Genomic DNA, 18,570 nt, shown 5'->3' on the forward strand with positions numbered 1-18,570 from the left:
CTACACTTCTTGGAAAGGCCTTTCATATATATGAGGTCTATGAAAATAAAATAATTAATTTTTTTTTAATTAATACGTTGTAGTAGTTAATAGTAGAGCTCCCTTAATAGTACTACTAATTAAATAATTAATCAAGAAGCTATATGTTGTGAAATAGGCATACACAGTTCAGAGTATAGTTAAAGTAGAGAGAGAAAGTGATTAGTAGAGTAGAGAGTTCAAATAGCAACTGTAATTCTTCATTATTTAAAGATTTGTTGAAAGTGACGCAATTAGTAGGAACCGACTCACTCACTTAGTCGTCTTACTTAATTTCAACGGGTGGGTGAAGACCATTAGAACAATGGAATCCCTAGATCAATTATCACTAACTAAAATTTTTTCCTACTCCATCCATTCATTTTTATTTGTCCGACTTTACCTAACATATTTTGATTGATAGTAAGGGTGCATAAAGAACTATAATAAATTAGGGGAGTAAGAATTACTACTACATTTGTTTTATTTTACATGATTCTTATACCAAAAATAGTACTCCTTTCATTCACTTTTACTTGTCTATTTAAGCTTCACATGTGAAAAAATATGATTAATTTGAATGTTTTACTATAATATACATATTAATTGATGTATAATCTTAGATCTTAAAAATAATTTGTGGAATAAGTAATTAATGTTGAGTGAAAAACAAAAAAAAATATATGTTTTCTTTGTTATATCAAAAGTGACAAGTAAAAAATGAATTTAATTTTGGAACAGTAGACAATTAAAGTGAATGGAGGGAGAGTAGTAAACAAATTTAGAATTAGAAAATATCCTTAATAAGGTTAGTTTAATAAAATACATATCTAATTAAAAAAATCTTAAAGAAATTGTCAAAATAAGTAGTGTATTTAATTTTGATACATTCCTTAATAAACTATGTGAATTGACAAGTATTTTACTTAATAAAAAATGTTAAGTACTCATTTATAACAAGTTAAAAATAGTACCTAATTTGTAATACAAATAAAATTACATTTATAATGTAAAATAAATTATTGTACAACTTAAATTCTATAATTAACCATTATCAGAAGACTTTTGGGTATGAGAATTTAAGAGTAGATCTGGATTTTGATAGCAACTTGCGCCGGATTTTCAGATTCCTATTGTCTTTACTTACCTATCTATTTTTAATTTTTTGTCTATGCATAGATAATATGGGAGTAGAATGGACCAATTAGACACAATAATAGTATAAATTATATGACATTAATTGATAAAAATTTCACCATAAAAGAAAAAAGACAATAACGTGGGTAGTTTATTAGGAGTAAGTTGTGGTACACTTGTTATGCATGGTGACTCTAGGGTAAGATCAGCGTACATCAATTTCTAATATTCATATCAAAGTTTACTTAATTTAAATTCGTGCTACGTAAGACTCATTTAAAAAAAGTGATCTTTATAAAAAGAAATTCATATCTATAACTCAAAATTGAGACGTCTAATTAAGAAAACGAACAACTCTAGCCACGGCAAAACATCTTTTGATGATGATAAAGGGACTACAAAAGTTTCATTTTGTTCTTATTGACATTTAAGAAATTTATTTAGATGAATATTTAAAAAATTGACTTTAAAAAAAAAAAAGCATCCCTCTATAATTTCTTTTCTTTTAGTTCTCCACTTGATGTCTGAAGCTCACATTGGAGTTCTTGCTAAATTCGGATCTCACACTGCAAGGCCCAGCTATGCATTGCAAGGTTCATTCGGGTGACGCACCAAACATCATTCGGATTGCACACTGCAAGGCGCATTGCGGGGTTCATTTGGGGGACGCTCCTGTTAAAGAATGACAAAAGTCCCACATCGATGGTTAATGAGATGAGTAAACTCCTTATAAGACTTGGGCAATCCTCCTCCCTTTGAGCTAACTTTTGAGGTGTGAGTTAGGCCCAAGACCTAATTTAACATGGTATCAGAACATGGCCCGTCTCACCCGATGTTGGGGCCTCCAAAATAAAAACTGCCCACGCACCAGATGCTAAGCACTGAGTGTGAGGTGGGGTGTTAAAAAATGACAAAAGTCTCACATCGGTGATTAATGAGATGAGTTGACTCCTTATAAGGCTTGGACAATCCTCCTCCCTTTGAGCTAGCTTTTGGGGTGTGAGTTAGGCACAAGACCTAATTTAACAGCTCCCAACATCAAGATTCGAACTGAGATCTGTTATAAAGAATAAAACAGTCTCACAACTGCACCACAACTCATGTTGTTCTTCCTCTCTAAATTTACTAAAGCATGATAGCTATGGAGATGGGGATGGCAGTAGGCTCCACAAAATTAATGTTAAAATCGAGAAGATGATGAATATATATATAACAGCAGACTTTTTTGGTAAATACAAATTCCTATCCCCTTTGATAGGTAAGCAGATCAAATATCTTGTACTATAAAAAAAAATGCACTTTTAACTATAGCTTGAAGGGCTTTACTACCACTAAATATTTATATTCTTGTACAACTATATATCCGTGAATCCTAGTCATACTTGTCCCACTCCTTTTGTATCTTTTCTCACTTTAAGGTATGTTTCACCGCAAAATAATGATTAATATAAGTATTTTTATTGTAATATTTATATTAATTGATGTATATTGATATTAAATTTTAAAATAAATAATTAATGTTAAGGGTGAAATAAAAATATTTTTTTCCTTGATTTATTAAAAAATTATTTTTAAAATATTAAACTAGTAAAAATGAACAGACGGATGATATGATTTCATTTCAACCCAAAAAAGAGCCAAGAATTAAATTGATATAGATTGTAGTGTATATATTATAGAGACAATTAAGGGATTTACTTATTGTTGTATATATCAAAAGAGTAAAATAGGAATAATTAGTTTAAAATGCTTGTTTCTCTAACAAGATTGTCTTTTGTTGTACTTAATTAATCACAGCTAGCTGAATTTATGACGGTTGATTTAGTTCAATTTTATTGGCCGACAAACTTCTCCACATCTTAGCTAGGACTGGTTCATAAGTTTCCTCTAACTTGTTTTGGGGGAAAAAGGAAGAAATGGAAATATATATCAACGATTTGATGTAGCGAATGAAATTGTTGTTGTCTATTATAAGTCTTAATAACGAGTTTTAAATAAGAAAAAAATATTAGTAGGAATTTGAGTGCTTCCCCACATTACGCAATGCAAATACCAAACACCAGATAAATATAAAAAATAAAAAATAAAAAGAAAGGAAATATAATTAAAAGTGAAAAACTTGATTGTCGATTCAACAAAATAAACAACCAATTGAGATATACTTTGTTCGGTTATTTTTACTTGTTTACTATATCATTACTATCGATAGTTCATAACAATTAAATTTTTAAGCCCTTTTACAATGTTCAAAATAAATTAATAGTTTAATAGGTGTACATTGCCTTGCAAATTTAATTATTATGAACTAAAGAGAATAAAATTTATATTTTTACTTTTACCTACAAATCACTTTTAGAAAATCAAAAGTTTTTTTTTTATGTTTTACCTTAACGTTAATCTTTTTCCTCTAATTATTTTTAAAGATTGAATCAATTAATATGAATATTATGATAAAAACTCATACTAATCATTTTTTTCAAAGAACGTAAATTACAAAATGAACAACTAAAAATAAAGGAAGAAAATATTTTAAAAAAGGTTCCAACATCTTGGATATTAAATAATGATGCAGTATAATTTTTATTTTTCATCATGAAAAGCGAAAGAATTCAGTGGGACTAGTGAAAAAATATGCAAAATTAAAAGTGACCCCAATTTGCGGTCACATGAATGAACCATCTGATGGTCTTATTAGTGACATTAAATGGGAGAAAGAAAAGATAGGAGGTTAAAATAGAATAGTCGATCTCAAAGAGTTAAAGGGAATTGATTGACCACTATGGTTGTACACTTTTCGATTTTATATTAGTTGTTCATAATGTTAAAAAATAGTATTCTAAATTATTTATAAGATAGAAAATAATTAATTAACTTTTTCATTTTATTCTTATTATTAATTCATAAATGTATAAAGTTTCATAAAAAAATTGTCAAGAGAGGTAAACTAATAAAATTATACCCTTATTATTTAAATTACTCATGAACTGTGTAAACGAAAAAAAAAGAGACAATTAATATACTATAGTCAGAACATAGTAAGGCCTATTGTTACACTACATATAATTCACTTGAATGCTCGTAATATATACAATAACAATATATTCAATGTATACTCAAATCTCAGGTACATTTTAACCAAATTGTGTGTTGTTTACATTTTAACCAAATTAAGCGAATATGTTGTTTTGCCCTGAAATTTAAACTTTAAGGCGCAATTATTGGAACTTTTAATAAGGAGGCCACAAGAGTATAATTCCCACCAGATTTTATTCTATTTTATTATATATTGAGACAAGATTAGTATTGAGAAGTGATTATTTTAACAAATAAGTACTACGTTTTCACAGTATTTTTTTATAAGGTAAGAAAAGAAAAAATTCAGATCAGAGATGTGTAGAAACAAAAGAATTTATTCAGTGGAGAAAATTTAATAATTAATTTATTCAGAAAAGTCACATGCATTCATAGAGACACGGAATTTTCATATTTAATTCATAAATTCGTTGGTGGGGTCCATTTAAGCCAGCCGAGTTTGTTGTGTCGGTGACGCGCCGTAGCTAACGTGTCGGTTGGCTCTACAAAAAAGTTACAGTGGGGCGCGTCGTAGGTTATCAGCGCTCATTTTTGGAATTTAAACTGACAATATAATTCACGGGTTGTAATTCTAATTAAAATCTTAGTTTATCGATAATCGAACTTGTTTAACTAATCTTCATTTCATTTTGTTGTTAATTCTTAGTATTCTAATATCTCGAAAACTGAACGATCGACAAAAGTAAAATTCCTTTTTGTACTACTCCATTTAATTATATAAACATTGTCGGTATTTCACTTTCTTTGAATTTGAAAATAAATTAGTTGAATTTCTCTCCCCCAATCAAGGTTGACTGATTGATTAAATTAAATATTGGTAGCAAAGTGAGGACCTAAACTAGATATGTTGCTTTCGGAAGATTTTTAAAAAATGATAAGGTAAGTGAATATTGAAATTAGAGGTGTCAAATAAACGAGTTGAACTAAATTTGGGTTGAGTCAAATGAACTGAGTTAATAAGTAGATGAGTTATTAATCTCGCCCAAAAGTTACTTAGGTTGAAATGAGCTAAAATACAGATTTGATTGAACAGATAGTCGACCTCAAGCACCACTATGAAATTATGGAGCATCAAATGAGGACTAAAATTAGCAAGAGAATTGGATATAGAGATTTAGAAATGGAGTGAGACGGATTTCTTTATATTAGACTTATAAAAGAGGGGGATTTTACCCCTCTTAGGTCTATTATCAAAGATTATAAGTAAGTATTTGCAAGAAATCACATTTAGACACGACTCGAGAGATATAAACAATTTTGCAGACTTACCTACAAATAAAGACCATAAACATTAAGAAGAGTTATACGGAATGAAGCAATTTCTCATATAAATTTCTTGCTCTTTTGGAAGAATGTCACATCAGATGAAAAAGAAATGAATGATCTCCTTATATGAACTTGAACAATTTTTATTCTTGTCGTAAACTAGTTTTGAGATTAAATTAGGCTAAGATCTATTTCTTTTTACTTGTTCTTGCATTTAAACAAGGGAAAAGGGCATGATATACCCCTTAACTTTTTCATTTGAAACTGATATGCCCCTCGTTATGAAAGTGGCTCATATATACCCTTACCGTTATACAAACGACTCACATATATCTCTACCGTTACAAAATGAGCTCACATATACCCTTCATTTAACGGAAGTGAAAAAATTAGTTTTAAATTTATATTTTTGACTTTTAATTTTCTTAAAAATTATTTAGGGGTATATATGATTCTTCTAGCAAAGTTAAAGGTATGTTTTAATCTTTTTCATACATAAGTTATTTTTTCACTTCTTTGATTATAATTGTTTGAGTTTCTTATTCTTATTTTATTTTTTTCTTTCATTCCTTAGTGTAAAAAAAAATTTTAAAACTATTTTTTTTGGCTATATTATAATTTAAAACTTTTTTTTTTTTGTCTTTATTGTAATTTAATTTTTGTATTTGAAGAAAAAAATTTGGTCATCTATAATAAGTTTTACAAGAATATTAGTGAAACATAAATAAATTTGACTATCAAAATAATAAATCTAAATTAGTCATTGAAACGAAAAAAAAGTCGAAAAAATATGTTTGAGGAGAATTAAATATACTCATATGGGGTTTTATTTTTTTTTTTTAAAAAAATAAAAAATTAAACTAATTTTTTTTTTTCATTTCCGTTAGAGGANAGTTTTGAGATTAAATTAGGCTAAGATCTATTTCTTTTTACTTGTTCTTGCATTTAAACAAGGGAAAAGGGCATGATATACCCCTTAACTTTTTCATTTGAAACTGATATGCCCCTCGTTATGAAAGTGGCTCATATATACCCTTACCGTTATACAAACGACTCACATATATCTCTACCGTTACAAAATGAGCTCACATATACCCTTCATTTAACGGAAGTGAAAAAATTAGTTTTAAATTTATATTTTTGACTTTTAATTTTCTTAAAAATTATTTAGGGGTATAAATGATTCTTCTAGCAAAGTTAAAGGTATATTTTAATCTTTTTCATACATAAGTTATTTTTTTACTTCTTTGATTATAATTGTTTGAGTTTCTTATTCTTATTTGATTTTTTTCTTTCATTCATTAGTGTTAAGGAAAAAATTTAAAACTATTTTTTTTGTCTTTATTGTAATTTAATTTTTGTATTTGAAGAAAAAAGTTTGGTCATCTATAATAAGTTTTACAAGAATATTAGTGAAACATAAATAAATTTGACTATCAAAATAATAAATCTAAATTAGTCATTGAAACGAAAAAAAAGTCAAAAAAATATGTTTGAGGAGAATTAAATATACTCATATGGGGTTTTATTTTTTTAAAAAAAAATAATAAAAAATTAAACTAAAATTATTATTTTTTCATTTCCATTAAAGGAAAAGGATATATGTGAGTCATTTGTATATAAGTAGGGGTATATATAAGTCACTTTCATAACGAGGGGTATATCAGCTCTAAATGACAAAGTTGAGGGGTATATCAGACTCTTTTCCCAATGTAATAGCTCTTAGGAAAGATTTTTATGTAATAGCTCTTAGGAAAGATTTTTATTTTTATTTTTAACAAGTAGGAGTAATTGAATGATTTGAATCTATATGTTTAATGAGGGAAATTTGATGGTCCTTTCACTCTTTCCATTAATGGAAAATAATAGGACACTTACAAAGTGTCCAGTAAATGTACTTTCGTTTTCATTCTTAACTTTTCAATATCAATGATAGAAATTGTGTTGCTACATTTTACCTAACATGAAGAGTCGTTATTTGTATTTCTCAAAGATATTGTTTGTGGCAATATGAATTAAATTAATTAAAAGGATAATTAGCAACTACAATTTACAACAAATATTAATACTAATAATATGTCTAAAACCTTCCTCAAGATATTGTCAAATTTTGTCTAGCTAGTCTACGTTAAATGAGGGGTCAACGTACGTAATTTAGACAAATAGTGTGAATTATGATTAAACCTATTATATTTTTTTGGGTGTGCAAAAATATTAAAAGACATGTATGATATGGACTTGAGATAACACGTTATTGTGTTCAAAAAAATTTGATGAGCTTCATTGACTAATAGGTGTGTATTCTATGACTTGCCATTAGGTGTGTTTTTTGGTTTGAAAAATCCAAGTCAAACTAGGCTTTGGAATGGTAGGACATACACCAATAATTAATGAATCTCATTAAAAATAGGAGTATAATTAATCTATATTAATGAAAAAATTACTCCATCCGTCCATCTTTTCTTATCCACTATACAATTTTGGGATGTCCAACAATAATTGTCCAGTTTATAAAATCAATAAATAACTTATCACGTTGTGTCTATTTTACATTTACTATTAAATAATGTTGATGTAATATACCATAAATATAAAAAATTACAATTAAAAATAAAATGACAAAAATAAATAAAAAAATATTCGACATGAATATCTCACTCTCTTTAAAATTTAACAAGTAAAAAATAGACGTAAAAAGTAAATAAATCTTCATTTTCGATAAGTATCTTTCTTGTATGTGAATAATCACCCTTTTATTTAATTGCGTTTAATGTCCACTGATCAACAAACTCGATTTATCACCGCTTCCATTAATTATACTGGACACTCAATTCTTGATGTTTCCTTGTTTCACTTTACATTACTATGTTATTAGTTGGAAAGTCAAATAATTTATTTTTACTATAATTTTCTCAAATACACTCTAAATATATTTAATGGTTAAATAACTTTGATTTATTCCACTTTTTATATAGTTACCTCCGCACTTCTTTTTCTTGGTATTCATTTTACATGCCCTTTGCACACCATTACCACTTTAAACATATAGAATTCACACCGAAAATGATTTAGTTTGACCTTCATATTCAGAATCGATAACTTCATTACTTAAAAAAGTTAGTAAAAGGAGAAAAAGAAGATGAAAGAACTCATTATGCATATTATTCTTTAACCAATGAAATAGTACTACTCAGGGTAATATAAATTGTTCCCATAAATGACATTTGGTTTAAATGAGCTTCATTAAAAACGGTAAACTAAAAAATAATAATTTTTTAAAAACTAATAGTATATGTACACCGACAAAAGTGGCCTACATTTCTAGTTTGGCAATGGAATGATATAAATTGTACAAATTCCATATCTAGACTGCAAGTTGTGGAGTACAATTTTCTTGTTGAAGAAAAAAAAAAATATTATGTACAAATTACATTGACATTTTATGGTCATTTGTCCATTCAAAAGTATAAATAGATGATAATTACAAATTCAAGAATTGAAAAAATTAACCAAAAATAAGACCCAAAAATAGTTAGTCTTGTAGGTCGCTTACATTTTCTTTTTTTAGTTTTACAGTTTTTTTTTTTCAGAAATGATCATTTTTACTCGATATAAAAGATTATCTTCTTCTATTTATTTTGTGAATTACCGAGAAATATCATTTCTTCCCAAAAATTGGTAAAGACAAAACAAACCTTTGGCCTTTGGGTTGTTATAATATCCCCCTTTTTTTTTTCAATTGCTAGTGGCTCTTTAATTAGTATACTAGTAAGTTTTAAAATATTTTTAGGTAGCCCAAGATTAAAAAGATTAAGTTTAGAAATAGAATGATTAAAAGAGACATAATAATTTTTAAAAATAGTGGAAAGTCAACAGTGAACTTTCAAGTGGATATTTTTTTGCCACTCTGTATCTTTGACTGTTGAGGGAACATTTTATTTTTATAACAATCAAATCTAAGAAAATTTAAAATATTATTAGTAGAGAGCAAGATGGACAACCTAAGTATGGGTTTTCTTGTTTTGTAGTGATTAACTTAAAGTTTTTACGCGTCATTTCTCTCCTAATTATTTTCTTCTTTCATATGCATTTGAACTAAAAAATTAACACTCAATTATAAATATAATAATATTAATTATGAAAATAAAATCTTATCGAAGGAATAGATCTAATTGGATTAGTAGTACTAGTCAAGTCATTAAATTTGAATTGATCAGTATATTATATAGTTTAAATTGTGACCTCTTAATTAGTCGACAAACTATTTCACATGTACTGTAGGTTCATTTCTTAATCGACAACTAATTTGAAATTTCTATTTGACATGATGTACGTACCAAAATCTACATGACATAAAATGGTACATTGGGGCAACTCATGTGTTTTGGTTTCGTTATGTTATGTAACATCGGAAAGTTTACGAGTTAGTTTTGATCGGTTATTGATCGAAATTAAAATTTATTTTTACATTATTAAAATCAAACTAAATATTCCATACATTTATTGATATGGTTGTTATCAATTTTGATTTGGTTCAATTTAATCATATACAAAAATAAAAGAAATAATTCATTCAAACAAGAGAAAAAAGATAATAATTCATTTCAAAAAGGAAATGAATTATCTACGTGCCATTTTGCATCTTATAATTCATACTACCAGAACTTCAATTATGTCTGCTTATATTGTTAGCGAATCCAATATACTAATCAACATTAGTCAACAATGCATAAGCTACCGATATCGCTACACAAATAAATGATGCATCATATCTTTGCTCCTTTTCATTAAAGTGTTACATTTTTCGCATAAAAAAATATTCTTAAAAATAATATAATATATATATAATTATAAAAAATATGTATAAAATATTCAATAATTTTTTAACAAAATCAAAACAAATCAAACATTATCTATTTTTTAAAATGTAAACTTAAAAAAAATCAATTTATTTAATAAATTTAATTTTTTTATTTGAATCGATATTTATCAAAGTCGTCGATACCCCTAGTAACAACATTAGAAAGCTAAGTCGAGTACTTTACACATACTTACTTTACTATATATAGAAAAACAAGATGTATGTCCTCCTTTAATGCTAACATGGCCAAGTTGTAAAATAACTAAAAGAAAAAGGAACAAATCAATGTTTTCTTTATAAATAAATAATATATTTCTGATATATTATTATTTATATATGCATGAAAAAGGACAAAATTAGTTACGTAAAAGTCAGCCATGATAACATTAGAATCATCGAAAGAATTGCTTTAATTTGTACGCGGTTTTACATGTGCTATTTTGTCATTTCAACTATTTTTATTTTTAATTTTTCCTCATAAGAACTATGTAAACTTGTCTATCTGTATAGCACTAAATAAGAATCTTGGATCAATTTGTGACTTTTTAAAATATCTAAAAATAAAATAAATAATAAACCCCATTTATTTTAATGTGATGAAATTATGGATCAACCATATATATAATGATTGTGCATTGGACCTAACCCTTGAAGCATGTTGAAACAATAATTCAGAAAGAGACCTTTAATTTGTGTTTTGTCGGTCCTATGGCTTTACGATTTTGAATTGCCAATTTTCTACAATTCACACAGCCAAAAATTATCGAATCGAAAATTTCAATATCGCACGTATTATTATTATGCACATCCCTATTCCCTACAAACTGGGGTGGTGATAATTATGGGTAGTAGCTTAGCTTGTGGTTAATGACAATAGTTGACGGTCATAGTAATAACTAATAGTGATGATGAAAGATATAGCAACAATTGACGATTATAATGGTGATTGACAGTGATGATGGTGATTAATATTATTATAAATAATAGATGTTATGACCAGTGGCGGACCCAGGATTTTTGCTCAGGGGGTTCGAAGTATAAAGAAGAAGTTCAGGTGGTAGTGCAAGTGCGCGNAGCTTGTGGTTAATGACAATAGTTGACGGTCATAGTAATAACTAATAGTGATGATTTAAGATCTAGCAACAATTAACGATTATAATGGTGATTGATAGTGATGATGATGATTAATATTATTGTAAATAATAGATGTTATGACTAACTGTGAATTGTGATGTTTGATAATAATAGTTGTCTCTGGTGGTAACTGATAATAATGAATGACAACGGTGATAGTTAGCAACAGTGGGTGACGACAAACAATTAGTAACAAAGTAATTATAGATTAGTCGTTGTGAAATGTCATTGATCATTACAGAAATCTTGAACGGATAACAAATAAATGGTTTTAAAATTTTATTATAAGCCTTAATCTTATATATCTATTCAAATCTATTAAATGAGTGTGACATAAAAAAGCTACTGAATAATAAAATATAAAATCATTAAGATTTAAATCTAAAAGTAATCACACATAATAATTGAAATTTGACGAAGCCTAAGTCTAAGGAAAGAAGTAGCTAAGTAGGTCTTTAAAAAAAAAATCAAGAAGAGAAAAAAAAGTTAGTTAATTAATAAAAAGGCCATGTGAATGGTATTATGAGAAGGTTGAATCAACATCTATTTTGTTAGCAATGTGCCAATAACATTTAAGCATTATATTATATAGTAGAAGGGATGGAGACTCATCAAGTGATTTTGACTCGCACAACACCCATTACCACTCACTACTCATTTTATTTATTTTTATTTAAAAATGAGACATATTCTTGACTTTCTCATTTGGCCAATCCGTTAAAGACACTAATTAGTAAGCTCTATCTATTTAGGAATGTGATGTTTCTGGCTACATTTTAAATTTATCTAAAATTTAAACCTTGACGATTTTGGTTTTACGAAACATTTAAAGAAGAAAGGGTAGGTGGGGTGGAAGGGATGTTACGCTACATCTAGCCCTAAAAGTGTGTATACTATGTGAACTTGAGTTATGTTTTATAAAACTCTTTACTTTCCTCTCTCATTCCGATGTGAGATTCATTTAAAATGTCACATGCACCTCGATTATCCAACCTAGAAGTGCGTCAGTCCTATTCGACCCGTCCTCCGTTAGAGGCTTCGTACATTATTGTTAGTTTTTTTAGTTACGTACCGACCTTTAGAATTTGTTCCTTTCACTCCCACTTGGTCTATTTAATCAATCAAGTTACCTTTGGTTGAAAGAAGAATAACAATTGAGCCATAAGCTACAAGTACATTTTAATGATGCTTGATTTTCTATTTCTATCAAATTTAATTTAATTAAGTTTATAGTTCATAGTCATACTGAAGTTTCTACTCCATAAAAAAAATATGAGAAGTAGAGAATTTATGGTAATTTGTGTACTTCAAAATTACGTTCATAGTTCAAACTTCAAAGCATACTTTATTGACAAACATTACTCATTTATATTTTTGGTTATGAATTAATGTATTCCCTAATTGATGAAGATTTCTAACAGGTTATGCCAGTTATTGAACCTTTTTTCTTTCTTTCTTAAAACGAAAGAATTTTATTTATATATTAAGGTTTGTCCATAGACGTAAAAAAAAAACTGATTTAAACGAAACAGTTCCACAAGTATTTTTATCGATAGCATACGTTACCAAAAAAAAGGATATGCTTAAAAAATACAAAGATATACAATATGTCTACTTACTTCTTGTTAATTTTCATAACCATATAGTGCAAAAGTGAAATTAAAATCGTAAATGATTTCTTTTAGGGATATTTGAATCCTAACTTCATTCTTTTACGATATCATGACATATAAGTTAAGCTCTTTGTATTTCAACAAATCCAAATAGCCATTACTAAAAGTTCAACTTCTATGTACTCATAGTATAAGATAATTTTTACAATACTATTACGCTTCCTCCCCCACCTCATTCAAAAAAAAAAAAGAAGTTTGAAATATGTCTTGCAATTACTAGTGACAATTACATTTTAGCACTCTTTATAAATACCGCTAAAACTTATAAAGATATTGGATTAAATGACTATTAATTATACTAGTAAAGACTTTACCATTTTTTTCTTAATGTGCATATTTATTGGTGTAAGTTTTTTTTTTTTGTAGTGTAATAGTGTACTAATCCTTAAATATTATTAGTACATATAAGTTAAAATTCATATGATTGAGAAATATGTAATGTCTTTCATGAATGAAACGTAGACATGGAAATAAAGGCCCATTGTCCACCCTATCGTAGCCTCAAGGTCTCAAAAGTTGCATGTGCAGTGTTTAATTTACAAGGCAAATTGTTTTCTTAGTGACAAAGAAGCTTGTGTATGTGTAGGCATGGGGGTCCCTAAAGGGTCTTAATTCCTATCCTTTTTTTAGTCATAGAAAACAATAATTCAAGTATACCACCCATGTGGTTTCTTTCTTTTGCATCATATATATCATATGTGTAACGTCTAATTAATGTAATAGAAATTAATTTTATGTGTACATTGAATAATATGGGCATTAACAAGCATGAGATCTTGACACTTTCCTCAAGAAATTAAACATGGTAAGTGATTGTTACATTTACTCTTTTCTCAACCAAGGACATGAAATTGATGAATCAAAATCATTATTTTGTATCGAAGATAATATTCTAACTTGTCATATGAGGTCACCATGAAAATTAGCAAATAAGCATGTCAATTATCTTTAAAATGGATTGGTCTTTAACTTTTACCCCTCATATTTCATGTTTTTACATTTTTCCCTTTAGCGACTTAAGTTCTGCCTGATGGGATATACGTTCTTTAAAAATTAAAGTCATGCAAGATATAACCGTCCTGCAAAAAAAGATTTTTTTTTAAGCGGGTGATAAGTTAAAAGACCAACAAAAAAACAAGGGCATAAGTGTCAATGACCCAAAAATTAGATGTGTCAAATTGATGAGTTGACTTGATTTAAGTATGCCAAAATTGGTTTGACCCACCCAAAAGTTACTTCAGTTGAAATAAGATGTACCAAATTGCACAAACTAAGTTTTAGGTTCTTTGTTTGTTCTTTTATATTGTTTAGTATCTAATAAAACTATTTTTTTTTCTTTATTATAACTATATATAACATATTAAACTTAAAAAATTGTCTTTTTGAAATATTTGACAAGATTTCTCATGAATTAATTTAAGGTACATATCAACCCAAATTTAAACAAGTTCGACTAAAATAAGCAAGATTATCGACCCACCCAAACTTAATTAAACAGGATGGAGCAGTCATGTCTTCGTGAACTAATTTTGCCACCCATGAACAAATGTTCATTTTATTCACACCTTTGGTAGAGCAGAGTGGGATCGATTAACTAATAGTCTTGTTTCCATGTGCTTTTTATTCTTCATGACCAACATGCAATGTGTTTAGTTTAGCCCACAATGGCAAGTAGTCTTGTCACATGATCAAACGGGTCATTACTTCTTTCTTTAAGAGTGTCTTGAAAATATTTTTTAATTTTTTCATAGTTGGTTGGTTAAATATTATAGAAAGTATTTTCTTGAGGTAAACAAGTTTCTTCAAAATGAGAAAAATGTATTTCCTAATGAAATTGTACAAATTGCTTCGTCTATTAGATAGTTAATTAGTTAACCAAATGAAATACGTCACTTGTTTTAACTATACACATCGACCTCAAGTAGAACAAGCCTCGAGTTTTAGAACTAATTGAGGCAAATATGTGTAATTAATTGAGATAACATATTTTATGGGGTTAACTTAACAATATGAACGACACCACACACAAAAATAATTTCAAAATTATCTAGTTGAAACACTTTATTATTAGTTGATTAAATGTTCAATTGGAACAATGCTTAATTTGGATATCTAAATAAAATATTCTCATCCGGTATTTGGTACCTATATTGGTGCGTGAATAAATTCGAATTTACGTTGGAAACTGGGAAGCCGCCCCACATTTGGAGGGGGGAGGCAAAGCGCTCCCTAACAAAAGCTACTCTATACTTGGAAACTCAAACTCGAGATCTCTGTTTAAGAATAAAAAAATACTTACCACTCCACCACAATCTTTGTTGGTTGAATATTTGATTTAATAATGAATCAAATCAAACGAATCCTAGGTTTTGACTTTGAGCATCTATTGTAAGATCCTAAATATATTAACTAATCAATTCACTTCTCTCGAAGTTGATGATTATAAACAGACATGGGAAGTAATAAGTACTCAGAATCATGGGAGTTTAAAATATGAAAAAACAGGCAAAGCATTTAAGAATACACCAACCAATATCAGATGGAACTCATAAAGAAACACAAGTAATTATAATAGTTACCATATTTGGAAAATGTCTGATGTCAAGGCTAAGGATAATGGATGAATTGTAGTCTTGCTCATCATATGCATGCAAGTACGCACTTATATGGGTGGAAAAGTTATTTAGACGGGGCCGAGCTAGAGTATATCTTATGAGTAAAGCAAGACTTAATAAGTTAAAATCAAAAAGTTGTATGTGTTTGAAGAAATCTATTAAAATATATATCAATTGTTAATTTAGAATTCAGTAACTTAAAAAAACTAGAAATCAAAATTCATAAAGTTCAAATTAATTTTTCCTCCTTGAAATCGTAGTATATATTTAAATCTTTAAATCTCTTGTACAATAAAAAGGCCGGTTGGATTCATAGAGGGGATGAAATGTGTTGAGTACTGCTATGGGGATTGGAGAACAAAAATTTGTAGTTGTTGTAACAAAAGTTGAGGAGATTTAATTTATAGCCAATTACAAATGTTACTTTAGTTACAAAGGATCACTTACAGTTTTAAATAGAAGAAGGTGACCTTTCAAAATTCCTTATTATTTTAGATATGGAGACTAATGATTTCTCTAACGAAAATAAAACATTCCGCAACAAAAAATAGCTCACGATAACACTCAACCAGCTCATCTACAATAACAATATCGTCACCGATGAATTACAGATCTTCCGGCCCACTGAAAATGGGAAAAAAAAGCTTGATGGGGTGAGAGAGGCTCGAACTCTCGACCTCAGGATTACTCAGAAGCTATGAGACCTACGCGCTAGCCAACTGCGCCACCACCCCTTTGTGATACTAATTAATAATATTATATACTTAACCGGATCAGGAGGCTATATGTTATTCTGTGAGATGAAGTACTTATAATTCATTCTTCAACTTTTTAACTACAGATTGCACTATCATTTTAAGTAGACATAATATTTATGTTGTATATAATATTCACAATCTAGATTATTAAATCCACTTGATGAAAATAGTCAAGTTATATATGCTGGCGTATTCAGGATTTCGGCTAGATGAGTGCACGATTACGAAATCTGGAGCTACAAGACTCCAAATCACCCTCTCTATCTTCCCAATCAAAGATTAAGTTGAAAAGAACAAGCTGTCCAAAAATCAACTCAATCGGACAAGAAACGAAGCGGGAATCACTATTTGAAATTGGTTGCTAGGGCTTGTGCGAAAATCTGCACTTTCTCACTTTTCTCTCTATCTGGCTGCTCTTTAACTCTTGTGATATCTAAAAAATAAGACCTAAAAGAAAGTCTTACATATGCTCCATAATATTGGGCTTATGGGCAAAAAATGAGCTAGTCAAATTGGGCTAAATTTATCCACAAAGGAAAGGAAGGAAGACCCAAAACCTTGAACTTTTATTTATTCACATAGCTAGGAAGGGAAAAAAGCCCAAAACCCAACAGTTCTCCCCCTACCGACTATGTGGAGGAAACTGCCATTCCGACAATCATGCAACATTCTTTAATCATCCCTCTTGGCAAAACTTTAGTCATCATGTCGGAACCATTATCATTGGTATGGATCTTTTCAAGTTCAAGCATCTTAGAATCCAACACATCTCGAATCCAATGATACCTCGCATCAATGTGTTTAGACCAACCATGAAATATAGAATTCTTGCCAAGATGAATAGCACTTTGACTGTTGCAATAAAACATATACCTCTCTTGAGCACAACCAAGTTTCCCCAAAAATCTCTTCATCCAGATCAATTCTCTACAAGCTTCAACAATTGCAATAAGGTCAACATGTGTAGTAGATAAATCAACACATTTTTGCAACCTAGATTGCCAAGACACAGCTCCCCCTGCAAATGTAATAAAGTAGCCTGAAATAGACTTACGAGTATCAACATCACCGGCCATGTTTGAATCAGTGTAACCACAGAGAATAAGCTTCCCTGTACCAAAACATAAACTCAAACTAGAAATGCCACAAAGATATCTCATAATCCACTTTACATTATTTCAATGCTCTCTTTCCTGATTAGAAAGAAAACAGCTAACAATACCAACATCATGAGCAATATCTGGTCTTATATACACCATTGCATACATCAAACTACCAACAGCTGAAACATAAGGAACTTTTTTTATATCTTCCTTCTCATTATCACTGGAAGGACAATGTCTAGTACTCAATTTGAAGTGCATAACTAAAGGTGTACTATCAAGCTTAGCTTTGTCCATGTTAAATGTACGAAGTACTTTTTGAATGTACTTCTCTTGTGACAACCACAATTTCTTGGCATCTCTATTACAGACAATCTGCATGCCAAGAATGTGTCTTGTTGGTCCCAAGTCTTTCATAGCAAAAGACTTATTCAACTTTTGCTTCAACTCTTTAATCCTGCAAGCATTATGGCCAACAATAAGCATGCCATCAACATAAAACAAAACGATATTAAAGTCACCATCAGAGAAATTTTGCACAAAATCACAATGGTTTGAAAAAGTCTTCTTGAAGCCCTGCTGACTCATAAAAGAACCAAAATTCTTGTACCATTGCATGAGAGCTTGTTTTAAATCATACAAGTTCTTCTTCAATTTGCAAATATAATTCTCTTTTCCCTTGACTTCAAAGCCTTCCAGCTACTCCATATAAATTTCTTCATCCAAGTCACCATGGAGAAAAACAATTTTAACATCCATCTATTCAACCTCCAAGTCCAGACTTGCAGCCAAGCCTAGAACCACACAGATGGATGACATCTTCACAACTGGAGATAATATCTCATCAAAATCAACTTCTTTTTTTCTGATTAAACCCCTTCACAACTAATCTAGCCTTGTACCGTAGAATCG

At 29.1% G+C, this 18,570-nt stretch overlaps 1 non-coding gene across 1 annotated transcript; it reads right to left on the reverse strand.

The window, feature by feature from the left end:
* Positions 1 to 16,446: 16,446 nt before the first annotated feature.
* Positions 16,447 to 16,531, reverse strand: TRNAM-CAU (transfer RNA methionine (anticodon CAU)). Its single transcript is given in 2 exon segments — positions 16,447 to 16,482; positions 16,494 to 16,531. It is a non-coding gene; the product is annotated as a tRNA-Met (tRNA).
* Positions 16,532 to 18,570: the final 2,039 nt, after the last annotated feature.

This window comes from Solanum stenotomum, unplaced genomic scaffold, assembly GCF_019186545.1.
Source record: "Solanum stenotomum isolate F172 unplaced genomic scaffold, ASM1918654v1 scaffold21764, whole genome shotgun sequence".
Taxonomy (NCBI): Eukaryota; Viridiplantae; Streptophyta; class Magnoliopsida; order Solanales; family Solanaceae; genus Solanum; species Solanum stenotomum.